The sequence below is a fragment of the Puma concolor genome, chromosome C1 (assembly GCF_028749965.1).
Source record: "Puma concolor isolate L17-30 chromosome C1, mPumCon1.1.hap2, whole genome shotgun sequence".
NCBI lineage: Eukaryota > Metazoa > Chordata > Mammalia > Carnivora > Felidae > Puma > Puma concolor.
In genome coordinates this window covers 6,654,880-6,681,079 of record NC_141674.1, presented here as the reverse complement: position 1 = coordinate 6,681,079, position 26,200 = coordinate 6,654,880, and the positions used below count along the sequence as shown (strand labels likewise).

Below are 26,200 nucleotides of genomic sequence, written 5' to 3'. Positions count from 1 at the left end.
TACTTCTAGGTATACACGCAAGAAAACTGAAACCAAATGTCGGTGCTAAAACTTGCACACAAATATTCGTAGAAGCGTTATTCGTGATAGGCAAAGAGTGGAAAAAACCCAATGTCCATCGACAAAGGAATAAACAAAATGTGGCCCAACCATACAATGGACTATTTATTATTCAGTCATAAAAAGGAATGAGGTCCCGATACATGAATGAACCTTGAAAACACTACGTAATGTGAGAAAGCTAGGCACAAAAGGCCCCGTGGTGTACGATTCCACTGATATGAAATGTGCTGGTCATGCGAGTCCATGGGGACAGAGAACAGATCAGCGGTGGCAGGGGTCAGGAAAGGCCGAAGGGCCTGGTTCTTGGACCCCTTCTCCTCTGGTCACCCCCACGTACCACCCAGCCATCAGTCCAGCCTGAACCGTCCACTGACCCCAGACCCCCACGTCCACCGGTCCCACAGCCTTGCTGGGATGCCCAGTCGGGAGCTCAACCTTAATTTCTGCAAAACCACTGTCACCTTCCCGTCTGAGCCTGCTCCTCCCGTAGAACTTCCTGACCGCTGTCAACAGCAATGCTGTCCTTCCAGTTGGAGGCAGCTGTGGGTGGAATATAATTCCCTTGTTACCAGAAGGACCGGCCCCCTTGGGTCCTGTGACGATCAGATGCGAGCATCGAGAAATTGCGGCTTCCGGGGAAAAGGTAAAGGTCTTGGGTTCAAATCCCAGCCCTACTTCCTGACTGTATGGCTGTGTTTGGTTACCTAAACCAGCCCAAACCTTCTCTTCCCTGTGATGGCGGTCGTGAATCTTCTAGGATGATTGTTTCAGAAGAAATAACATGGCAGAGCCCTCTGGTGGGACCTAGCGTGTGGAGGATGCTCTGTTGACTCCTGCAGGGGTCCTGGGCTGCCGGAATGACCAGTGGGGTGGCGGGGACGGGCCCAGGGCTCCAGGGGACGCCCTGAGACCCACACTTTCCTCTTCAGGTTGCCGGCGCTTGAGGCAGAAACAGAGAGATCGTGACACGAGGCAGCTTCCTCGTGGAGCTTGAGGAAAGCATCCTGGGGGTCACAGACACGTTCCCTGGGCTTGATTTTTTACAAGATCAAAGTCGTAGGAAGTGGTCTGCAGGGAGCGGCCACCGCCTCCCCGCCGTCCGCGAGCTCCCCCTCCCTGCCTCTCTCCCGGGTTTGTCGGGAAATGCCGAGGTGGGTTTGCAGCCTGGCTCCTGGGGCTGCGGATGGGCTCGGAGGAGAGCTTTGGACAGCCGGGCACTGGGCGGGGTAGGCCGAGGGAGCCAAGGGCGGATGAGGCTGCCCGATGGCGGGAGGGGGTGCTTCCTGCATACTGGGTACCAACCGGTGGGCTTCCGGCCTTTGGTCTGAGCGGAGCAGACACTTGCTGGTTCTTTCTGGGCCGGTGTCCTTGACTTCTCTGGTCCCGGCCTGTGGGGTCACGAAGTCTCATCGTTTCCATGCCTGTTGCCGCCTCGGTCTACCGGGTGCCACTCGTTGGAGCAGAAACATTTGGATCATCTTCTCTGGTCCCCTTATTTGCTCATGAGGAAAGTGAGGTCCTTCCGGGGCAGCCAGCACCCTGGGACGGGGCGTGTGGGACACCAGGCCCTGGTGGGATGACCCCGGCCTGTGACGCGTGCCGGGGCAGCGCTGCGGGGGGCCGGGATATGCCAGGAGCCGCCGGATACGGTGCAGACTTTAACGGGGCCTGAGAAGCCACCTTTCCCACGGGCCTCGAGGTGATCCAACGTGGCAGGTCGGTGGGCCACACCATGAGAGGCGAGGGGTTGGGCCCTGCGCCTTCCATTCCTGGGAAGACAGGACTGACGCAGTGTCAAAGCCACACGGCGCCAGGCCTCCTCTGCCCCCCTCCTGGTGGCTACCTGCGCGGCCCGGCACGCGAGACTGGAAGGACCGAAACAGAGGCAACTCCTTTTATCTCCTGGATGGGGGCCCCCCGGGATGGTGGGTCTTCAGCCAGCTCTTCTGGACCCTTTCTGTGCATCCAAATCCCAGGGTGGGGTGGGAGGCAGAGATTTGCAAAAACCCAAGGATGCTCGGGCGGGCTTCACTCCCTACAGATTCTGTTTCAATTGGTCCGGGGTGGGGTCCAGGCCCCCTTGTTTTCCGAAGCTCCCCGGGGACTCGGCACAGCCAGGGCGAGAACCATGGCTCTTGGTGGTAGGGTTGATACTTAACCATTCATGCAATTGCTCGCTTGTTCCTCCCTTCCTTCATTTATACAGGTAGTTAGCATTTTCCAAGATCCAAGTCCTCGGATTTGTCCTGTTGGGAGTGACCACCCCTTCCCCAGGGTTTACTGAGCCCCTCCCTACTCCGGGCCAAGCACTGGCCTAGGCCCTGAGGACACACGGGCCCCTGAGCGGGAGGTAAGAGGACCCTTGAGAAAGAAAAAGCTGGGACCTACGCGCCAGGGTGGTTCTCTGGAAAAGTGACCTCTGAACTGAGACAGAGAAAGCGAGGGAGGGGGTGTGCACAGCTGGGAGGAGCACTCTCTAGCCGGGGAACAGTTTGCAAAGGGCCTGGGGTACGGTGTGTGTTTGAGAAGCAAGGAGGGGGGCAAAAATCCAGGAATACGCTCAGCAGAGCAAAATGCAGCACGGTGAGTTCTAAGCTTGCTGTAGCTGTGTATTTACTCGTCTATTTTTATTTTATTTTATTATTTTTAAAAAATGTTTATTTTGCGAGAGAGAGAGAGAGAGAGAGACAGAGCATAAGTTGGGGAGGGACAGAGAGAGAGGGAGACACAGAATCCGAAGCAGGCTCCGGGCTCTGAGCTGTCAGCACGGAACTGGATGTGGGGCTCGAATTCACAAACTGTGAGATCATGACTTGAGCCGGAGTTGGACCCTTAACTGACTGAGCAGCCGAGGTGCCCCTTATTTTATTAAAAAAAAAATTTTTTTTTAATGTTTATTTATTTATTTTGAAAGAGAGCAGGGGAGGCGCAATGAGAGAGGGAGAGAGAGAATCCTAAGCAGGCTCTGTGCTGTGAGCACAGAGCCTGACGTGGGGCTCAATCTCATGTGACATCCTGACCTGAGCAGAAACCAAGAGTCGGATGCTTGACTGACTAGGCCGCCCGGACCCCCTGCCTATTTGTTTTTTGTTTTGTTTTTGTTTTTTTGTTTTTTTTTAATTTTTTTTTTCAACGTTTATTTATTTTTGGGACAGAGAGAGACAGAGCATGAACGGGGGAGGGGCAGAGAGAGAGGGAGACACAGAATCCGAAACAGGCTCCAGGCTCCGAGCCATCAGCCCAGAGCCTGACACGGGGCTCGAACTCATGGACCGCGAGATCGTGACCTGGCTGAAGTCGGACGCTTAACCGACTGTGCCACCCAGGCGCGCCCCCCCCCCCCCCCCCCCCCCCGCCTATTTGAAGATGAGCTCTAGAAGTCTGCCTCGGGGAGGAGTGAGTGGCTGAGGACAGGGGCTGGAGAGAGGCTTACCGTATTTCCCTTGTGTACATCTTAAATCCTGGGCCGATGCCTGCGTTGCGTATTCAAAACTAAATAAAATTTAAAAGAAAGAAAGGAACAAGGAGGGGACTAGTGTGGCTGGGGCTAAGGGAGGAGCGGATACCAGGGAGGGAGGGGTGTGATCAGGAAGGCCATCTTAAGGAAAGGAGCTTTATCACTGCTGTGTGACCCCGGGAAAGCTTCCTAACCTCTCTGTGCCTTTGTTTCTCGGGTCCCACCTGAGGACTGTGGTGAGGGGTAATGAGCAGCAATAGTGCCTGGCACACACTCGGAGCAGCCCCATGAGATGGGAACCACCAGAGGGTTGGAGCTTCTGTGGCAACAGGGCCCCCCTGGCCACCGTGTGAAGAGAGGTGGGGGACAAGCAGGGCCCCGGAGGTAGGGGGCCATTAGAGGCCCCTGCACTTATCTAGGCGGCAGGCTGGTGGCTGGGGCCAGTGGGGGCATGAAGGTGCTGCCTGTATTTGAGATAGAGCCGGCTGGGGTTTCTGATGGTCCGACCGGGGCTGTGAGGGGAAGAGAGGACTCGGGGGGCGGGGGGTGGTTTCGGCCTCAGCACCCGGAGAATTAGTGCTGCCGTTGACCGAGATGGGGAAGCCTAAGAGGGACAGGTGTGCGGCGTGGAATACTCAGGATGGCCACCCCAAAGCCGCGCAGACATGAGTGGGGAGCAGGATGTCTGGGTCTGGGGTCCATGGCAAAAGTCGGGAGTGATACACGTTTGGGACTTGTCACCGCGTAGGTGGCCCTATTGTAGGGTGAGGTCACATAAGATGAGAGGGCGAGTGGAGAAAAGGAGACTTTCTGAGCCTGAGCCCTCAGGGCCACCAACCTTAGAGGCTGGGAGAGGAGGAGGAGGGGGAAGGGGGACGGAGGAGGGGAGGGAGAGGAGGAGGAGGGAGGTAGGGGGATGGGGGGGAATAAATCAGTCCAACAAGCATTTACTGAGCACATATTCTATTCCATGTGCCGCAGAGGTGCCGGGACAGGGGATCAAAGGCCCAGACCCAGTGCTGGGGACCTTATAGGCTGATGACAGAGACCAAGGAACAAGCTCACTAAGGGCCTAGTTTTGAGGCCTGATCCGCAAAGAGAAGAGTACCCTAACCTGACTTGATATCAGGAGAGGTTCCCCAGAAGTGGAACCCCTGAAGTGAGACTTAACAAGTGTTGGAGGGGCACCCAGGTGGCTCGGTCGGTTAAGGGTCTGCCTCTTGCCTTTGGCTCAGGTCGTGATCTCGTGGTTCGGGAGTTCGAGACCCGCGCTGGGCTCTGTGCTGACAGCATAGAGCCAGCTTGGGATTCTCTCTCTCCCTCTGTCTCTGCCCCTCCCCGACTCATGCTTTCTCTTTCAAAATAAATAAACTTAAACAATAAAAACTACAAAGCAAAAGAACAATCGAGTTTTGGAAAGGGAGGAAGAATGTTCCAGAAGAAGCCACAAGAGCAGCACGAACGGAGAAGTACAGACGTTAGATGGGGTCCATGAGGGGGCCAGGGGACCCTGATCGGCGGTGTCAGGAGCCCCGTGTTTGCGTCTGATCCCAGGGGTTGTGGTCCCCAGGTCAGCCGATTGCAGCCTGTGAGGCCAGATCCCGACCGCCATCTGTTTGCAACACCTACAGCTTAGGTATGGTTTCCACGTTTTTAAATGGTTGGGGAAGGACAATCAGCGGCGGAATAATGTTTTGTGACATCTGAAAATGACAGGAAATTCAAAGTTCAGCGTCCATAAAGAAAGCCTGTTGTTCAGACACGGCCGTGGCCATTCCTTCCACAGTGAACAAGGCTGCCATGGCTGTGCCGTGGCAGAGTGGAGCGGTGGCCACAGATGCCGCGTGGCCTGCAAACTTAAACTTTACGGGGAAATTGTGGGGCTTTGTGATCTGGTGTTTCAGAGAGACATAGCAGAGAACAAGACAGAAATCAGGATTCCAGCCTGCTGGACTGTCCGGCTCCAGAGGTGGCCTCTGAGGGCAGGGGCCCTTTGGAAGGTGATCCTCTCCTGCTTCTAGAATTTCTCCAGTTCCTCTTCCCTGGAGCAGAGTCAGCTGTCACGAGGGAGCCAGTGACCTCCGAGACCAGGCCCTGCCCTGTGAGGCTCCCTCACAAATCCTCTGGGAGAGGTGATGTAGGCCATGGGGGGCCACTTGGAACATTCTCTCTGGTCTGGTGTTTATGACGTCACCGGGGCTCCAGGCCGGGAAGGAACCACACCTTCAGCGTGCCCTTCTCGGGAGCACATTCTCTCTCACCGGTGGAGCGAAATCTCCCTTTACCTGGAATCAGGTTTCGTTGGTTTGTTTTTCCCTTTAGGAGCAAACTGTTCACTTAAGGGCAGGTGTAAAATCTTGTTTTCTTTTCTTTCTTTCTTTCTTTCTTTCTTTCTTTCTTTCTTTCTTTCTCTCTCTCTTTCTTTCTCTCTTTCTTTCTTTCTTTTATTCTTTTTGTTTTTAAGTTTATTTACTTATGTTGAGAGAGACAGAGAGAGTGGGGAAGGAATAGAGAGGGAGAGGGAGAGAGAGCGAGAATCCCAAGCAGATTCTGCACTGTCAGCACGGGGCCCGACGCGGGACTCCAACTCAGGAAACCGTGAGATGGTGACCTGAGCCCAAACTGAGCGTCGGATGCCTAACTGACTGAGCCACCCAGGCGCCCGTTTTCAACTTAGTGTTGTGGCTCCAGGGTGGAAACGGCCTCCGTGTTTGTGCCCTACACATCACCTAGCACAGAGCCTGGCTCGTGGAAGGCTCTGGATGAATGCTGGCGGATAAACGAACAAATGAAACGCCACCCTTCCCCCCAAAGTCATAGACTATTCCCGAAAAAAGGAATCCCTGAGAAGCAATCTTCCACGGTAACCCTGCCACCAAAAAACTTCCAGAGGTGGGCCTGGCACTCTTCTGCGGGGTGGGGGCGGGCGGGGGGGGGAGTCTGGCTGGGCACTTGCGGGGTCTCCGAGTGGTGCCAGAGGCAGCACGTGGCAGGACGGGAAGTGCAGGTGCCGGAGGCATGGAGGCAGGACGTGTCCAGAGAGACAACTTCTGCTCCCTCGCCAGGAAATGGAAGGACTGGCAGAGGAAGGGGATTGTCCCCGGAGTCATAACTCATCTCGCCTGCAACTCGGGTCGAGGCATATATGAATCTTCACCCTCTGGCTCCTGCGCTCCCTGGCTAGCCGCTTCCCAGGCAGCCCTGAGGCATCCAGCTCGGGCCCACGCCGCTGTTCACACCTTCAATGGCATCCAGGGGGGACGGTCCCTTCTGGGAGCCTCAGAAATAAAGAAGAATGAGCCGAGGAGGCTTCTGGTCCTATCTCTGCCAACGTCACCTTCTGAGCTCCTCTCTGCTCACGGAGGCCCAGACACCGAATCAAAGCTCATGGGGCCAGCTGGCAAGAGGCAGGCAGAGGCCTGACCCCACTGCCTCGGCTTCTCTGCAAATCAGAACCAGCCGGTGAGGAATGGGGGACGACGTGCGTCCCAAGACATTGGGTTCATTCATTTATTCAGCAGACACGCACTGAGGCCTTGCTGTGGCCCAAGCATTGAGCTGGTCAGCAGTGAGCCGGGCACAGATGTAGCTTGAAAGGACCCCCGTCTGACCGTGTTGGGCGGAGAGGAGGCATGGACAGGTCATTAAAAACACCGCACAGGCCGGTGCTGGCACTGAGCCATACACAGGGCTGCGGGGAGCCCCGGATGTGGCTTCCAGCTGGAGGAGAGGTGGGGCAATTAGTCAGGGGAGGCTTTCTGGAGGAGGTGATGCCTGAACCCTGTGATAAAGGATGAGTAAGCATTGGGGGGGGGGGGGGTCAGGCTGGGGGTGATAAGAGCGTTCTGGGCAAAGAAGGCAGGAAGGTGTGTGCCCAAAGGCTGGAGAAAGTATCATGGGTGTGCACGTGCACATGCGTGTGTATGTGTGTGTGTGAGTTGTGTGGCTGGCATATTGAATGAGAGCTGGGCCGTACAAAGGATAAAGGAGGGCGGCAAGGGGCTGATCAGGATGGCCTCAGGCTCCTTGCTACGGAGTTGTGTTTATTCCATAAGGGATGGGGAGGTGCAAAGACAGGAGAGTGAAACAGAGTCACGTCTGCCACGGGGACTGTGTGGGTTCCATGTCACGGAAACCGAGTTTCAACTCCCTTGAGCACAAAAGGTAGTTATCAGCTTTCAAAACTGCGGCGTCTGGGGACAGCTCTGCCTTCAGGAAGAGCTGAATCCAGGTGCTCAGCCCATGTCGGCAAGAACTCCGCCTTTGTCTCCACCTCCCTCCGTGTGGGCTCCATTCTCAGGTGGGCGCTCCCCGCACAGCAGCATCGGAGGGCCCCGTCCATTCCTGTCGCCCGGCCCGGACGCCTGCTCCAGGGTAAGTCCTGCGGCTGCTCTCATTGGCTGGAAGTGAGTCACGAGCCCATCCCTGAGCCAATCATGGCGCCCGATTTGCGAAACTTGGGTCACGTGCCACCTGTGGGCGGTGGGTGGGGGCAGCCACGCGGATTGAGGGGCGTGGGGTGGGATGCCGTCCCCAAAGTGAAATACCCGCGCTCCGATCAGGAACAGGGAATTGAGGGGCCGGCCGGTGAAAATAACAGACGTCCAGTCACATACTGTATGGTTCCACTTATAGGAAGTGTCCGGAAGAGGTGAGTCCGTAGAGACGGAATGAAGATTGGTGGATGCCAGGGGCCGGGAAGGAGGGAGGTGGGGCGGAACGTTTAATGGTAAGGGGTTTTCTTTTGGGGGGACGAGTGGGAAGTAAGTAGAGGTGATCGTTGCACCACAGGGTGAATAAACACTCTGCGAAATGCCACTGAATTCTTCCCTTTACAATGGTTCATTTTATGTTATGTGACTCTCACCTTAATACGAAATAAAAACACAGCAGCCGTCCATCCGCAGGGATCCTAGGATGCGCCCTCATTCCACAGGGCCCGCTTGCTGGTGAGACTCCTTTTCTTCCCTTTACTCCTGCTTGCTCCCTTAAAAAATTTTTTTTTAATGTTTATTTATTTTTGAGAGAGAGAGAGAGCGCGCACTAGCAGGGGAGGGGCAGAGAGCGAGGGAGACACAGAATCCCAAGCAGGCTCCAGGCTCTGAGCTGTTAGCACAGAGCCCGATGGGGGGGCTCGAACTCAGGAACTGTGAGATCACGATGTGAGCCAAAGTCATACATTTAACCGACTCAGCCACCCGGGTGCCCGCTGCTTTCTCCCTTCTTAAGCCTCAGAGAGTTAGGGGCCTGCAAGCAGATTGTAAGTCAGAGGTAATTCTAGGCACGGTCGCCCGCAGGGCCACTGCCCGCGGCAGGGGCCCCGCGGAAACCTGGGCCACTGGTCCAGAAGCTGAGCTCATGTATTTTCGTGGGACCTGGAAGAGGAGGCCCGGGTGAGATGCCAAGGACGTCTTGTTCACCAGCTGTACCTGTTTTGCTCGGGGCTCTGGGCCGTGGGACGGAGCTGCGCTGCATGGGGCGCATGGCCGGGACCCCCGCTGGCAGGGAGAGCGAGCGCTGGGTCTCCACGGTCGCTTGGCACCGAGGAGGCGCAGGTGACGCCAGCACGGGAACGGGCTGGGCCTGGGGAAAAGCTCTCTGCGCTGGAATGGTAAAGGGGAAAGAGGGTTTTGGCTCCCTCTCTGGGCCTTTCCGCATCCCCCATGCTGGGGTTTGGGCAGAGCCCAGAGCTGCCTTGGGGCTCTCCCAGAACGAGCCTGCCTTGGCTCCTTCAGGAACGGGAGTTTGAATCCAAAGCTGACCTTGGGTTGCTCAGCGCAAGCTGCCTGCCGCGGGCCCAGGGCTCCTGGTCCCCGCGGGGCCCCAGCGGGGCTCGCCTGGCGTGGACGGGGGACGAGTCTCCCCGGCTGAGCTGTGCTCTCTGCTCCTACCTTGAGCCGGAGACGGGCTGATCTCCAGTCCGGGGTCTGGTCTCAATGGATGCGTCTGGGATTCTCAGGACGCGGTGTCGGACCCGTCGGTACTGCCTGTGCCGAGTCACACGCGGTTTGGGGCCTTGTTTACGGTGTGGCTCTCCCCTCCCCGCCAGCCAACTGGGTCAGAACCCGCGAAGGATTTTACAAGCTCCTTTCGGGGATTGGCCCGCAACTGAAGCTGGAGAATGATTGGCGTGTGGGACCGTGCTTTGCTCCCGGGAGCTGCGATTTCCCACGTGGCTCCCCTCCTGCTTGGGTGTGTCCGGGTGTCAGCGGACACAGCGGGGTGGGTCGTGGCACCACGTGGAATGGGACGGACTGAAGAACAACCTCTTTGCCCGTTCCGTTTCCTCATCGGTAAAAAAGGGGATCTGCCAATTCGCCTCCACCCCTGGGACCTTACTGGGAAGTCGGGCCTTTGCAGATGTAATCGGTTAGGATCTTGTGCTGACATCACCCTGGCCTGAGGGTGGACCCTGAATCTGCCTGCTGGTGTCCTTGTAAGAAGACGAGAGGCCACACAGAGAGACGTGAACAGAGCGGAGAAGGCCACCCGAAAGCAAAGCGGAGAGTGGAGTCATGTGGCCAAAAGCCACGGGATACCTGGAGCTTCCAGGAGCTGGAGGCGGCCAGGAAGAATTCTCCCCCGGAGCCTTTGGAGGGACCGTGGGCCTGCCGGCACCTTGACATCTGACTTGTGGCCTCCTGGACCCGGAGAACTGATGTATGTTGTTTTCCTCACCCGGGTTGTGGCACTTTGTCATGGGCCGTCCCGGGAGACAAAAACACCCCCTCGAGGGACAGCTGTCACCGCAAGCATTGGACACACAGCACATAGGAGGTGTCCCGTGAACGACCGCTAGCATCGCTGTGCTGCCTGTGGCCCTGCAGGGGCCCAGCGGGTCCAAAGGAGCATCGCCAGCGTCCGCGGGGACACCCGGCCCCCGTGGTGCCCTGTGTCACCCCACGCCCTCCTGGCTGCCTGCGGCTGGAGCCTTAGGAGGACCGAGCCGGAGGGAGAGAAAACAAGGAGGCAGCTGGGAAGGGCAGCCGTGGGCTGAGGGTTGAGGTCTGCGGGAGGAATGTTCACCGCCATGAATCACGGCTTCCAGGCCCCTCTCAGCCTGCTGACACATCACGCCCCAGGGGGAGGGCAGCGATGACCTCATGCCGGTGGTCACACACTCCGGGCTCCTCCCAGCACCGCCCAGGGCTCAGCGTTTGCCCAGAGGGAGCTGTCCCCACCCCACCCCTGCCCAAGTCTGTGTGCTCTCTCCTCCCTCACACACACAGCAGGACGAGCTGACCTTCGGAGCCAAGACTTCGGTGGAGGTTTATTATCTGGATGCTTTTGGAACGGGCCGGGCGAGCGCGCTGAACATCTGCGTGGGGAGGGCCTGCTGGGAGGAGCTTCGAAGGGACTCGTTCCCAGGGCCGGAGTCCCACTCTCTCGATGGCTTACAGACGGGGACACCGAGGGCCAGAGGAGTCAAGGGCTTGCTGTACGCCTCCAAATCCGAGGCCTTTTTGGTTGCAAAGAGCGAGGATTGGAATTCAGAATTTATCTTGGGCAAGACTCTGTTCTGCCTCCTGGACCAGCGGCCTCATCTGCTCGGCCGCCGCCGTGCATCTCACTTCCCCGGCTCCCGGTCCCTGGACGTACCCTCTAGAAACGACTCAATTTCCTTTGCCCTGGCCTTCCGAAAAGCAAGCAGGGCTGCTGATAGCAGTGATCTTAGCTCTACGAGCTGCCCCCGTGCGCGCCCCCGCCTTCAGACACGGAGAAAGTTTTCCCCAGGCCCCCGATTCGGGTTCCTGGCCACTATATCGCCAGACCACCGTGAGCAAGAATCTTAGGAGAGTCTATTGAGACAGGACATCTAGCGTGGAGAATGGGTCCCTGAGCATCTGGGGCACGTGCAGCCCCTAACCTATCTTCTGTCCTAGCTGGAGACACCTAGAGACTTCGGTGAGCTGAGCCACCGCGGTGCATGGGCTTTGACCAGGGATCTGGGACAACAGGCTGGGCCGCTTTGACCTCCCCAAGGCTCCTGCTTATTTATGTTACCATTATAACTCGAAGCCAATATTTAAGCATTACCAAAGCAACAGCCCAAATTCTCCAGCCCTTGGCCCCCATCCAGCCCCACACGGTGGGGACGGAGCAGGAGGGAGGAGCAAGAAAAATGAGTCAACCGTGCCCCCCACTTCCCAACCACCTGGGAAAACAGTGACCCAAAAAGCAGATCTCAGCTTCTCTTGCGGGGCAGCTGTTCGCTTCCGTGGTCCTACGGCTCCGCGCTTTGCACCCAGGCAGAACCAAGTCAAGCAAGACCTCGGTCTCCCAGGATTTTATTTTACTTTTGTTGTACGGTTGGAGCCAATAGGTTTTTCAAACTTCGTATTGGCATTTCATGTGGCGAAGAACGTGGACAAGCCATAAGGGTTCAATTTTCTTGTCACCGGCCGGATGCATCTTTCACCAGGACCCAGACTAAGCAACGGCACACGGGCGGCACCCTCTCCCCAGGCCCCCTGGTCCCCGCTCCTCGTTACTGGACCCCGAGGGGGTAACCATTGTGCTCGCCACTCACGGCCTCGCTTAGTTTTGCCTGGTTGTGTACTTTGTATACATGGAATCGTACCCTGTGTTCTCTCCTGGACTGGAGCCAATGGCATTTTCGGTTCTCGAGAGACCTGAGTGGTCCCTCTCGCCAGCAGCTCTGGGGAGGAGCGAACACAGAGAAGGCACCTTCCCTGTCCCACAAGCCAGTAGGTGTCAAGACAGGAACTGGAAAGCATATATAGAAGGGGAGGGGGCAGGCAGTGGTCTTGATTTAAAAAGAAAGGCACACTATCCTTTTGTGCCCCGTGTAACTGGCGTTTCTATCTGGTGTTCGGGGAAGGAGGAGGGCAAGAGTAGAGTCATAATGAGCCCGATGGCTGGGGTCTCCGGAACCTGGCCCCCCCCCCCCATCCTCAGTTTTTCTGGCGGGATGCTGGGGCTGCCTGCATCCTCTCTGTCTCCGGGGAGGCTCTCCTCTGCCGGGCTGGCTCCAATAGCCCCTGGGTTTATGCCTGGGCGGCACAGGGCACAGATTTACCAGCTGCGGCCCCCGTGTGTCCCTGTGGTGTGGGTGCTCCTGGGCTCCTGGCCGCCTGATCAGTGGCCCCGTGCGGCACCCCCCCCGCCCCCCCAGGGCTGCCTTGGATTTCAGTGTTTTTTGGTCCCAGGACTGGGGAGTGGGGGAGGGGTAGTCCTTGGTGCTTCACAGCGTGGGGGCCACAGGGAGCCTCAAACTATCTGCAGAGAAGACCCAGCTTAAGAAATGTCCCGTGCGTCGCAGACGGCTGCCTTTGTGAACTATGGTAACCGTGGCATGCTCAGGAAAATGAAAGGGAAGGAATGAAGGCCATACAGGCCCCCCATTTCTTTTTTGTTACTGGAGTCAACGGTCACAGAATTGGTCTCACAAGATAGAATGGGACCAACCTAAAAAGGGGAAAAGGGCATTTGGGGATTCTCAGTGTTTAATTTTTTTTTTTTTTTTAAGTTTATTTATTTTGAGAGAGAAGGAGCAAGCAGGGGAGGGGCAGAGAGAGAGACAGAGAGAGAGAGAGAGAGAGAGAGGGAGAGAGAGAATCCCAAGCAGGCTCCAGGCTCCCAGCTGTCTGCACAGAGCCTGACACGGGGCTCGAACCCACGATCCATGAGATCATGACCTGAGCTGAAGTCAGACACTTAACCGACTCAGCCACCCAGGCGCCCTTCTTGGTATTTATTCTTGATCGCTACCCCTGTTTTGATGTCCTTGTGACAAGCTGTTAGCTGACCAACACAGGCCAGTGGGTCACCTTTGTAACAGCACCACCCTGAACACCCCCTGCCCTGCCCTCAGCTGACCTTGTCGGGTCTCCGTGGTTTGTATCTGTCTGTGACCCCTCCTCGTCTCCTCGGCGGCCCCATCTTCTTCCTATTTCTTTATATGTTGCTTTAGCGGAAGTGAAAGAGATGTGAGCCTCTGCCCACCCGTTTTGGGATCCTTGTATAAGACCCTAAGCACACAGGCCACGCTCTCTTCAGTTTCTAGCAGATTCTAAGGAGTTACGCTTCACTTCTTTCTGCCTTTTGTGGCTTCTCTCTCTCAGATGTGGGACAAGGTCCCTCCAGAGCTGGGTTGGAGGATTATACGGTTGACAAGAAGACGGTGCCACACTCCCATCCTCTCTCCTCCCTTTGCGCCCACCCACGTGCTATACTGAATCCTGGCCCCCCAGTGTGACACAGGCACCCCTAGAGCGGGAGGAGGGATCATTTACCCCCACAGTCCAGTCCTGAGCCCACACATCCCAGGCTTTTCCTCTCTGGAAGGCTCTAGGACCCCAGGGGGCTGGCAGCTTTGTTCCAGCCGAGGTGACCACCAAGCCCCCTGTCCCCAGTGCGCCCTCTGCCCTCGCGGGATATCGGTGATCTCAGCGCCTCTCACTGCAGGGAGCTGTCTGAGGTCGCTCAGCCCCTTCCTCCTTACCGTCTGGCCATCTCTCCCACGGCCATCTACTGTGTGACCAGCCTCCCCCAAGGACTCTGACTCATCTGACCCCAATGTCACGAGTACGTGTGGGACAACACACGGGAAGGGGGATGGCGAGGAGGGCGGAGTGCGTTTTCTCCATGAGATTGGTCTAACCGGGGCTTCTTTCGGGCTCGGTGAGGACGGCGTCGCCCCGGCCAGAGACCCAGGCAGAAATAGGCGGCGCTGGGATTTACGAGCTGTCACCGTCCCTGCGTGTACAAGCCGGCTTGCTTTCCCTTTCCTCTCCTCATTATTCAGCTTTGGTTCTGTTTAATAACCCTGGCCGCATACTTCTCTAAACCAAACCAGCTGCTTACTAGCTCTTTATAAGCAGCAATAAAGACGGCGAAGACCCAAGGGCCCTTTGGTCTCCAGGAGGCTGAGGAAGAGGTTGAGGGCCCCGGAGGGGGCCTGCAGGGGACGCGTGGGCAGGGCTCTGTCCTTCTGCCGGCGGCTGCCTGTTCAGAGCCCGGTGTCCCTGCAGAGGATCTGTGGCCGGCGCTCCACTGCTCCCCTTCCTGCGGCCACATCATAGGACTTGGGGATCACCTGCCTCCTGCGGGATAAGGAGCTGGTGCAGAGGTGCTGGGAGATGATCCGGGCTCGCGAGGTGCCAGGAGGTCACTCTGAGGGAATGTTCTGAGCCGTGAGCGAGCCCAGGAAAAACAATTCGACAACAATGCCGAGTGCCTAGGTGACAGAGAAAAAAAGAGGAGCCTGTTTGGGAACAGATTTCGGTCTCGGCTTCCAAGGCATTAGTAATTCAAGCAGCAGTGAGTGTAATATTTACTTGGGAAACTATGAAAAGTCTCTAACAATGTTCTTCTCGAAGCTTTCATCATGGGCTTGCTGGGTTCCGAGTGCAGCCAGCACCCTAATCACAAACAGAGGTGCTCGCTGCCATCTGGCAGAAAGGGGTCAGCGCGTTGTGTCCGCGGGGACCGAGGCCCTCCGCGTGCCAGGCTCCTCCACGAGGGCCCCAGGAGGCCCAGGACGACGGTTCCCACCCGGCCACTGCCCCAGGGACTGCGCACCGCTTGGAGAAAGAGCAGGGGCAGGGCTGCTGACGATGACGGTGTCTGGCCCAGTGCTTTAAGCATTTTTCAACTTATTTTATTTTTCGGTGGGGGAAAAGGGCGGGAAGCAAGAGGGAGGGTGGCCAAAGATCCCGGTTTGCCTGGAACTGAGAGGGTTTCTGGGCTAAAGAACTTTATGTTCTACAACCAGAGAATTCCCAAGCAAACCGGAATGAGCTGGTCACCCTGGTGGGAGGGGATGTCCACGGGGTAGGAAACAGCACAGAACTTCGATCGGCATGTACGGTTCCCCGCCTGACTCGAGGTTTGTCCCCTCTGGGAAGTCAGGTCACCTGCCAGCACTTGCCTGTAAAAGAGGTCAGACCCGTGTGAGGAGATGCGAATTCACAGGTCTACAGTCAGGGCAGGCAGGTGGAGGGTGGCCTGTGGGGGGTGGTGGTGGGGGGGGGGGTCCTGGGAGACCTGGGGGGAGGGCAGGGGGAAGCTCCGCCCCTCGCCCAGCCACGCCCCCACCCCAGCGAAATGCAATGCGGGCCCTGGTCTACCAGACGTCTGCGTTTTTAAAGAATTTTTTTTTGCGAGCACTCCCAAATTCGGAAATGTTGGCTCACATATTAATGACATCCTGTATCGGCCACACAAACACGTCCGATCGCCAAGTTGGCTTCTGGGCAACTGGTTTGCAACCTCTTGACTACGCATTTTCTGTTTCCTGTCAGTTCGAAAGTTCAGTGATTTTATAAACTCCGGCCAGCCGTCCCCTCAGTTAACTGGAAATGAGTCACGTGGTTTACTTTGAGAAAGAATAAACACATATATATGTCTCAAAAGCTGATTTCAGGGATTTAATCCTAGAAAATGCTGTCCGCGGTGTCCCAGCCTGGCATTTCTCTCCATTTAGGTAGGGGCCGTGGGCTTGGTGTTGTTAAGACGTGCCACAACCTGGGTGAACCTTGAAAACATGGCTGGGAACAGAAGAAGCCAGACACAAAAGGTCATGTGTTGTCGGATTCCATTTACATGAACTGTCCAGAACAGGCAACTTCATTGAGACAGAAAATACATGAGTGGCTGCCAGTGGCTGAGGGATATGGGGGTTGAAATAACTGCTCATGGGGATGGAGTTTCTTTCTGGGTTGACGAAAATGTGCTGGAATTTGATGGTGGCGATGGTTATACGACCTTGTGACTATACTAGAAACCACTGAACAGTGCACGTTAAAATGGTGAATGTATGGGGTGCCTGGGCGCCTCAGGTTGGTTGAAAGCGCGTCTGACCCTTGGTTTTGGCTCAGGTCATGATCCCAGGGTTGTGGGATCGAGCCCCACCTTGGGTTCCACGCCGAGCTGGGAGCCTGCCTGGGATTCTCCTTCTCCCTCTGATCCCTCCCCCAACTTGCATGCGCGCGTGCTCTCTCTCTGAAATAAAAATTAAAAATAATAAAATGGTGAAGGCTGTGGCATGTGAATTATATCCCAGTTAAAGAATATATTGTTCAAGTGTTGATTCTCCTCACACTGATCTGTAGGTTCTGCGCAATCCCAGTCAAACGCTCAGCAGGCTTTTTGGGCAGAAACTTGACAAACCGATCCCAAAATTCAAATGGAAATGGGATGGACGTAGAATCGCCCAAACAACTTTGCAAAGGAAGAGCGAAAGAGGAGGTCTCATAGCATCTGGTTTCAAGGCTTATAAAGCAACAGTAATCCAGGTAATGTGGAACGTAATTGTAACGACAAACAAATAGATCGATGGCACAGAACGGAGAGCCCAGAAATAGACCCACACAAATATGGACAACGGATTTTCAATGCAAGTTCAAAGGCGATTCCGTGGAAAAGGGGTATTCATTTTTTTTTTAAGTTTATTTATTTATTTTGAGAGAGAGAGGAGAGGAAGAATCCCAAGCAGACTCCGTGCTGCCAGCGTGAGCCTGACTCGGGGCTCGCGCTCACGACCCTGGGATCAGGACCTGAGCCGAAATCAAGTCGGACGCTCAACCGACTGAACCGCCCAGGCGCCCCGGGAAAGAGGCACTCATTTCAATAAATGTTCCGAAATAACTGAATATCCCTATGCAAAAAAAAAAAAAAAAAAAAAAAAAAAAAAAAAAAAAATCAATCCATACCTTGTGTCATATAAACATATGAATCCAAAACAGATTTAAATGTAAAACTTAAAACAACTCCTAGATGACAAGACAGAAGAAAATCTTGTCGCCTTGGGTTAGGCAAGGATTTCAGATACGGCGCCAAAAGCATATCCATAAAAAAACAAGTTGATAAATCGGACTTAATCCAAATTGAAAAACAAAAACAAAAACAACCAACTTCTGTTATTTTGAAAGATACTTTTACAAGCCTGAAGAAGAAAAGCCACAGGCCAGTAGAAAACATTTACAAATCATGCATCTGATAAAGGACTCGTATTCAAATACTGTATATAAAGAACTCTGAAAAGTTATTAGGACAACAACCCACTTAAGAATGGGTAAAATATTTGCGCCAAAAGATGCCTACTTTGTTTAATAAACATGTTTTTCCTTATTGGATGGCCAATAAACACATGAGCCAATGCTAAACTCACTAGTCACTGGGGGAATGCAAATTAAAACCACAATGTGATATTACTATACATCTGTTTGAGTGGCTAAAATTAAAAAGACCGACCATGCCAGGTGCTGGTAAAGATGTGGAACTCAAACACTGCTGGCCGGAATGTTAAAATAGTACAACCACTTTGGGAAAACAGTTTGGTACTTTTTTTTTTTTTTTTTTTTTAGTTTATTTATTTATTTTGAGAGAGACGGAGACAGCCAACTCGGGGCTTGAACTCACGAAACCATGAGATCATGCCCGGAGCTGAAACCAAGAGTCAGACGCTTAACCGACTGAACCACCCAGGCGCCCCAACAGTTTGGCACTTTAAAAAAAAATTCCACACAGGGAGCGCCTGGGTGGCTCAGTCGGTTAGGTGTCTGATTCTTGATTTTGGCTTTGGTCATGATCTCGCGGTCCGTGGGTTCGAGCCCCGCGTTGGGCTCTGTGCTGACGGCACGGAGCCTGCTTCGGATTCTCTCTCCTCTCTCTGCCCCTCCCATGCTTGCTCTCTCTCTCTCTCTCTCTGTTTCTAAATAAATATTTTTTTTTTAATTTTTTTTTCAACGTTTTTTATTTATTTTTGGGACAGAGAGAGACAGAGCATGAACGGGGGAGGGGCAGAGAGAGAGGGAGACACAGAATCGGAAACAGGCTCCAGGCTCTGAGCCATCAGCCCAGAGCCCGACGCGGGGCTCGAACTCACGGACCGCGAGATCGTGACCTGGCTGAAGTCGGACGCTTAACCGACTGCGCCACCCAGGCGCCCCAAAATAATAATAAATATTTTTTTAAAAAGTTCCACATACAACTGCTATATGGCCCAGCCATTCTATGCCTGAATATTTACCCAGAAGAAAAGGAAACATATGTCACACAAACATTTGTAAACCAATGTCCGTAGCAGCATTATTTATATAAAGAGCAGAAAACTGAAGGTACCCTGAATGCGCCTAGCAGATGAAGGGCTAAATACGTTGTGGTATATCCATATAATGGGATATTATTCAACACTAAAAATAAACAAGCATATGCAAAAGCATAGATGAATTTCAAAAGAAATATGTTGGACGAAAGAAGTTAGACATAAAAAAGGACGTACTAGTCCGCTGGGCATGCCATAACCAAGGACCCCTCACCTGGTGGCTTCAACCAAAGAAATTTATTCTCTCCCAGTTCTGGAGGCTGGGAAGCTGAGCTCGAGTCATTGGCAGATCTTGTCTCTTGTGAGGTTTCCATCCTTGGCTTGTGGATGGGTCTTCTGGTGTCTTCACCTGGTCCTCCCTCTGTGTGTGTCCTAATTTCCTCTTCTAAATTTTTTTTTTTTTTAATGTTTATTTACTTCAGAGAGAGACAGAGATAGAGTGTGAGCAGGGGAGGGGCAGAGGGAGAGATACACACAGAATCGGAAGCAGGCTCTGGGCTCCGGGCTGTCAGCACAGAGCCCAGTGTGGGGCTTGAACTCACGACCCGCGAGATCATGACCTGAGCCGAAGTCTGACGCTTCACCGAATGAGCCGCCCAGGCGCCCCGTAACCTCCTCTTCTTGTAAGGACACCAGTCCTGTTGGATGAGGGCCCAACCTAATGACCTCATGTTAACTCAGTCACCTCTTTTAGGGCCCAACCTAATGACCTCATGTTAACTCAGTCACCTCTTCAAAGGTCACATCTCCAAATATAGTCCCGTTCTGGGGTGCTGTGGGGGGGGGGGGTGGTCAGGGCTTCCGAATAGGAATTTGGGGGGGGGGGGGACACAATTCATCTCATGACAGAACTGCGTGGTTGCATTTGTATAAAAGTCTAGAAAATGCAAGCTAATCTGGAGGGACAGGAAGCAGAGCAGTGGCTGCTGGGGGCTGGGGGAGCTGCAGGGGTATAGGGACGAGGTGACAAAGTGGCCTGAGGAACCCTTTGGGACGGATGCATCTGTTCATTATCTTGGTTGTGGACATGTTTTCACGGGTGTCAAAAGTTACCGAATTGCACACTTTAGATACGTGCTGTTTATTGAATGTGAATTGTACGTCACACCCGGAGGTATTAAAAGTAACAGCAAGGGTTTAATTCTAAAAGGCAGCCTCCAAGTGTCTTGGGCCCGGTGCCACGTCCGGCAACATCCCGTTCGCCTCTGTTTACGAGGACCTGATGGTTGAGAGGGTGCCCCCCACCCACTTACCTCCTCCCCTCGGGCCATGCTCCGCACCGCCTGCTTTCTTGCAGCCCAGCTGACCTTGCAGACCCAGGGAGGACGCCGTCTCCTCCGTCTGGGACCCTCCCGCCCCTTCCTCACGTTGGAGATCTCAGTGTCCTCTTTGTGGTTGGCCGCAGTCTCGAACACCCCTCCCTCAGCCCCGGAACCTGTGACTCCAGGGGTCATATTCAATTGTGGGACACAGCTCACCTTAAGATGGGAAGACACGCGCCCTCAAAGGCAGAGCACTTCTGTGGCTGCTGGCGGGAGAAGTCCCGAGAAGCAAGCATGGGCAGGACCGGATGGGCCTTGGCTGCACGGACAGGAACGTGGGTGTCCCCCAGTTGCTGAGGGCGACCCTCAGCTGACAGCCAGCGAGGAGACAGGGACCTTGGTCCTTGCTCCACACGCAGTGTCCATATGTTGACAAAACCTCATCCCACTGTGATTAGGAGGTGGGGCCTTAGGGGGGGTGATTGGGTCAGAAGGGTGGGCCCCTCATGAGTGGGATTCGTGCCTTCATAAGAGATCCCAGAGAGCAATCCTGCTCCCTCCTGCCATGTGAGGACACACTGCGAGGCTGGCAGTGAACCAGGGAGCGGGCTCTCACCAGACACTGAACCTGCTGGCACCTTGATCTTGGACTTCCCAGCTTCCAGAACGGCGGGAGAGAACTCTTTAAGCCCTTAGTTGTTCTGTTGTAGCAGCTGGAAGAGACGAAGACGGGCCTTTGTGGGCAAGAAACCAGACTCTGAACAATGGACTCCAGCCTGGAAGTGGATTCTTTCTGAGAGCTTCCAGATGAGAGCACAGCCCTGCCGACGCCTTGGTTTTGGCCACGTAAGACCCTGAGCGTGGAGCCCCCTTGAGCCCGCCCAGACTTCTGATCTGTAATAAATGGGTGCTGTTTTAGATGGCTGAGTTGTGGTAGCTTGTTAGGTAAATGAAGTCAGAGAGGAGTTTCCTGACTGTCCTGTCCCAAGCAGCCCTGCCCTTAACACCTTTGTTATTTTCTCTCAGGTCCTCTGGTACCTGCTGAGTAGTAATGTCAGTTTCATGGGACTCTCTCTCATGCCAGAACTTAGCCCATAAGGGCAGAGCCAGTGTCTGTCTTGTTCATCTGTGGATCCCGAGTACCCAGGACTAGCCTGACTTGCAATTGGTTCTTTTTTTTCTGTTTGCTTTTTAAAGTTGATTTATTTCAAGAGCGCGCGCGCGTGCTAGAGAGCGAGCAAGGGAAAGCGAGTGGGGGAGGGACAGAGAGAGAGGGCGAGAGAGAATCCCAACCAGGCTCCTCACTGTCCTCGCAGAGCCCGATTCGGGGCTCGATCCCACGAACGGTGAGATCACGATCTGAGCAGAAACCAAGAGTTGGACGTTTTACCGCCCGAGCCCCCCAGGCTCCCTGCAACCGGTTCTTGATCAGTGTTTGTGAAAGGATGCATGATCCCTAAAGATTGTGCACGCTGATCAAGGGGTCTTCGTCTTCCCTGCTCTCTTCTTTCTAAAGGGCGCAACTTGAAGTGCTAATTTGCACTGGAAGGCTTCTCATCAGATGTTAAAACAAAACGGGCTTTTAAAATTCCTGGTATTAATTTCATCTAACCAAGGCTGTTGGCTGGCCAACTTTTCTCAGCTAACATTGAAATTTAGCCCCAGGACTTTTGAAAGACTCTCTCTGGAAAGATCCAGTGATACTGTTGTTTTGTAAAACATGACTGACCAATTCTTGGGACTCCTGAAAAGTGAAGAGGGGTGGAAAATGGTCTGGCGGTTCCTGGAAAGGTTGGATGTGGAGTTTCCACATAATCTGGCATTTCCACTTCTTGGTATCTACCCAAGCGAAATGAAAACATGTATAAACAAAATCGTGTTCATGAGTGTTCACAGCAGCATTATTCATCATCGCCCCAAAGTGGAAACCCAACTGGCCATAAATTGGTGAATGGAGAAATAAAATGTGGTATATCCGTGCGGCGAGACGTTATTCGGACGCGAAAAGAAATCTGGAACCGATGTATGCTATGCATGGGTGAACCTTGGAGACGTTATGCTAAGTGAAGGAAGCCAGACACAATTTGTGTGTCCATTTATGTGAGATCCCATTTATGTGAGATGCCCAGAACAGGCAAATTCCTAGAGAAAGTAGATTAGTGATTGTGCGGGGCTGGAGGCAATGGGATGTTGACTAGAGCTTGGGTTTTTTTTTGGGGGGGGGGACGAAAATGTTGTGAAATGGACTGTGGTGATGGATGGACAACTCTGCGAATATTCTAAAAATATTCTCAACGTATAACTCGCCTACAATGGCACGTGAATCAGCTCTCAGTGAAAAAATTATACCTCGTCCAGGTGTGAGGGTGCATGGACGGCCCTCTTGCCTAATTCCTACCGAGTCTGTGGCTGGGCCGTCCAGGGAATTTCAGAATGCGTGGAAGGAACCCCCTGCCTCGGTAACACTTATGGCAGAGGGAGGACTTCTTCCTGGATCCCCATTACTCTGGGTTCACTCACGCCCACGGTGCTCCCTGTCAGTGTTACACAGAGACGAACGGTCGTGCATTTATTTATTTATTTATTTATTTATTTATTTATTTATGTTTATTACTATTTTTAATGTTTATTTATTTTTGACAAAGGGCGAGCGGGGCAGGGGCAGAGAGAGAGGGACACAGAATCTGAAACAGGCTCCAGGCTCCGTGCTGTCAGCACCCAGCCCGACGCGGGGCTCGATCCCGTGAACCTCAAGATCGTGACCTGAGCCGAAGTCGGACGCTTAACCGGCTGAGCCACCCAGGTGCCCCTATTTATTTATGTTTAATTTACATCCAAGTTAGTTGGCATACAGTGCAATAATGATTTCAGGAGTAGATTCGAGTGATTCATCGCCTACGTATAACACTCAGTGCCCTCTTTAATGCCCCTTGCCCATTTAGCCCCCCCCACCCCCACAGCCCTCTGACAATCCTCAGTTTGTTCTCTGTATTTAAGAGTCTCTTATGTTTTGTCCTCCTCCCTGTTTTATATGATTTTTGTTTCCCTTCCCTCATGTTCGTCTGTTTTGTGTCTTAAATTCCACATATGAGTGAAGTCATATGATATTTGTCTTTCTCTGACTGATTTCGCTCAGCATAATACCCTCCAGTTCCATCCACATTGTTGCAAATGGCAAGATTTCATTCTTTTTGATTGCTGAGTAGTACCCCATTGTATATATATACCACATCTTCTTTATTCATTCATCCATCGATGGACATTTGGGCTCCATACCTTGGCTATCGTCGATAATGCCACTGTAAATATTGGGGTGCATGTGCCCCTTCGAAACAGCACACGTGTATCCCTTGGATATATACCTAACAGTGCAATTGCTGGGTCGTAGGGTAGTTCTATTTTTAATTTTTTGAGGAACCTCCATACTGTTTTCCAGAGTGGCCGCACCAGTTTGCATTTCCACCAGCAGTGCAAAAGAGATCCTCTTTCTCCGCATCCTCGCCAACATCTGTCGTTGCCTGAGTTGTTAACATTAGCCCTTCTGACAGGGGTGAGGTGGTATCTCACTGTGGCTTTGATTTGTCTTTCCCTGATGATGAGTGCTGTTGAGCATTTTTTCATGTGTCGGTTGGCCATCTGGATGTCTTCTTTGGAGAAGTGTCTATTCACATCTGTTGCCCATTTCTTCACTGGATGATCTGGTTTTCGGGTGTTGAGTTTGATGAGTTCTTTATAGATTTTGGATACTAACCCTTTATCCGATATGTCATTTGCAAGTATCTTCTCCCATTCCGTCGGTTGCTTTTTCGTTTTGTTGATTGTTTCCTTCACTGTTCAGAAGCTTTTTATCTTGATGAGGTCCCAGTAGTTGATCTTCAGGTGTTCTTTACGAGAATCAAATCATTCCTGGATGGAATCTCAGTTTGGGACCTGGAAACGTCAGGCATGAAAATCTGAGCCTGGAGAGTTTCTTGCAGCAGTAGGGGCCCATCCAGATCTCACTCCCTGTAACTTCCCCTCAACTTCAAGTCCGGGCCTGGAAAGAACAGAATCCATTTCTGGCCTTTCATAGACTTTTCCACCGGACCCAGGAGGTGAGTCCTGGTGTTGGGTTATTCCGAGACCATGTCCCTTTACAGGCACGTGGCATTTGCTTTTAATCTTCCCTGGGACTTTCTATAATCATATCTGACAAGTACTTTTATCCCAGATGGACCGAGATGCTTGGTTCAGCTTGAAGGTTCATCAGGCAGACCTGATGTCTGCCCAGTCCTCAGCCTGCAGGAAAACTCTGGGCTGCAGCAGGGGTGGCTGGCTAGGATAGAGTCATGGGTCCTGTGGAGAGCATCTGAGACCACAAGACGTGAGCCCTCTCGACTGTCTGGCTATCCATGATCTCAGCCCTTCACTGGTCTGTGCATCTCCCATTGGGATAAACTCATCCCTCCCCATTTGGCCACGATCTAAATGAGGTCTTCCAAGATTGAGCCACGTCAGCTTCGAGTTTCCCGAAGGTGCAGACTCCGAAGGGCTTTGTGCAAAGGTCTTGATCTTGGGGTTTGCACACAGGTGGAGGATGTTAGAGCCTGGGTCCTCTGTAGGTGGAGGCCGGTGCTGGGTGCTATGATCCTCTCTCGCCAGGGGGCGCCACACTCCTCCTCTATCTCTATCCCTGTCTTGCTTCCAGATTTCAAAGGCTTGGGAAAGGGGGTGGCGTACCTTCCAGACTCTCGGTCACTCCACTTTGTAAACTGCTTACGGGCCTCAAAGTTTCCTAGTGAATAGGCTGACGATTTTCTGAGAGAAAACACAGCTGACCTACCTGACAAGGGCTCTTTGATAAGATAACAACAGCGGACTGCAAACCCCCTTTCCTTCTTGGTTTGCATTCTGGTTTCTGTTCCATTCGACGACTCCAAAGTACGTTCCCCCTTCTCCAAGTATGGCATCAAACCCTTCTGGAATCTTTAGTGGAGAAGAGGACCCGAGACAGTGGACTTGGCAAAAAAGGAGGCTCTCTCTCAGAAGAGTCTAAACACACCCTTGTTAGTCCTGGGTGCAGCCAGTATGCCAAGAAACCACATCGAGACTTCTTCCTCAGAGGCTCTTGGTTGTTACAAGGAGACCACGCTGGAAGGTCTCGGCCACACGGGAGGTTGGGCCCCGCTTCTCTACCACGTGTACCTGGAGACGTCGGTCTGAGGGGACATGTTCTCCATTGTCACAGTTCTCATTGTCCACGGGACTGCAGGAGGGGAAGCTGCTCAGGAGATTTGGGGGGGCCCAATCAGGGGTCCCGAGAGGGTGAGAGGTGAAGCCACCCCCTCGGAGAGGGGTCTCACCTCTCCTACCAGGTGACCAAGAGGCGGGGCCCAAAATGGCGTGTGAGAGCGTTACGTGTGTAAAAGTCACAAGAATGAAAACCTTGGGGTCCTGTTCCCCCGGCTCTCCCAGTAGATACAGGAGTTCACACCCACCCCGGGAGCCGGGCCTGAGAGCAGGCAGTGGTCATAGCCCGCGGGTACGTATTGTTTCCTAGATTCCCCGAGGCGGCTCGTCTTGCCTCTTCTCTTCCACCATGGATGTTTGCACCAGTGACAGGTTCCTGGCCTCACCAGACTCCACATGGTTTTCCCACCTAGCCCCGCACCCACATTCTCCCGGGAGCCTGGGACCTCGGGGTGGACGCCCCTGGACGCTCCACCAACTAGATATTTTATTTTTTATATATTTCTTTAAACTTTATTTTTACTTATTTTGAGAGAGAGATAGAGAGCGAGTGGGGGAGGGGAGGAGAGAGAGGGAGACAGAATCCCAGGCACGTGCTGTCAGCGCAGAGTCTGACTTGGGTCTCGAACCCATGAACTGCGAACTCATGACCCAAGCCTTGGGGTTTTTTTTGTTTTTTTTTGTTTCTTTTTCCTCATTTCACTGCTTGCTCATGGACCTGGGACCTCTCTCACCCACCTGCCTTCCTCCTCCTTGGGACCTGGGTCGGCCTCTGGTGGGATTGATGTTGCTTTCCCACACTTGCACGGTGGCCTTCTGGATGTCTCTGCACCCTCTTTTTTTTTTTTTTTTTTAATTTTTTTTTTCAACGTTTATTTATTTTTGGGACAGAGAGAGACAGAGCATGAACGGGGGAGGGGCAGAGAGAAAGGGAGACACAGAATCAGAAACAAGCTCCAGGCTCTGAGCCATCAGCCCAGAGCCCGACGCGGGGCTCGAACTCACGGACCGCGAGATCGTGACCTGGCTGAAGTCAGACGCTTAACCAACTGCGCCACCCAGGCGCCCCACTGCACCCTCATCTTAACGCACCTCCCTCGGTGCCGCCAACTGGTGTTG

General features: G+C 53.6%; 1 long non-coding RNA gene across 2 annotated transcripts; it reads left to right on the top strand.

Moving 5' to 3' along the window:
- Nucleotides 1-5,572: 5,572 nt before the first annotated feature.
- On the top strand, nucleotides 5,573-6,824 carry LOC147577765 (uncharacterized). 2 transcript variants are annotated; one of them, XR_015254456.1, is made up of 3 exons: nucleotides 5,573-5,815; nucleotides 6,335-6,412; nucleotides 6,586-6,824. It is a non-coding gene; the product is annotated as an uncharacterized LOC147577765 (long non-coding RNA). The 2 variants fall into 2 exon arrangements; XR_015254455.1 differs by lacking the exon at nucleotides 5,573-5,815 and having other exon boundaries at nucleotides 5,972-6,412.
- Nucleotides 6,825-26,200: the final 19,376 nt, after the last annotated feature.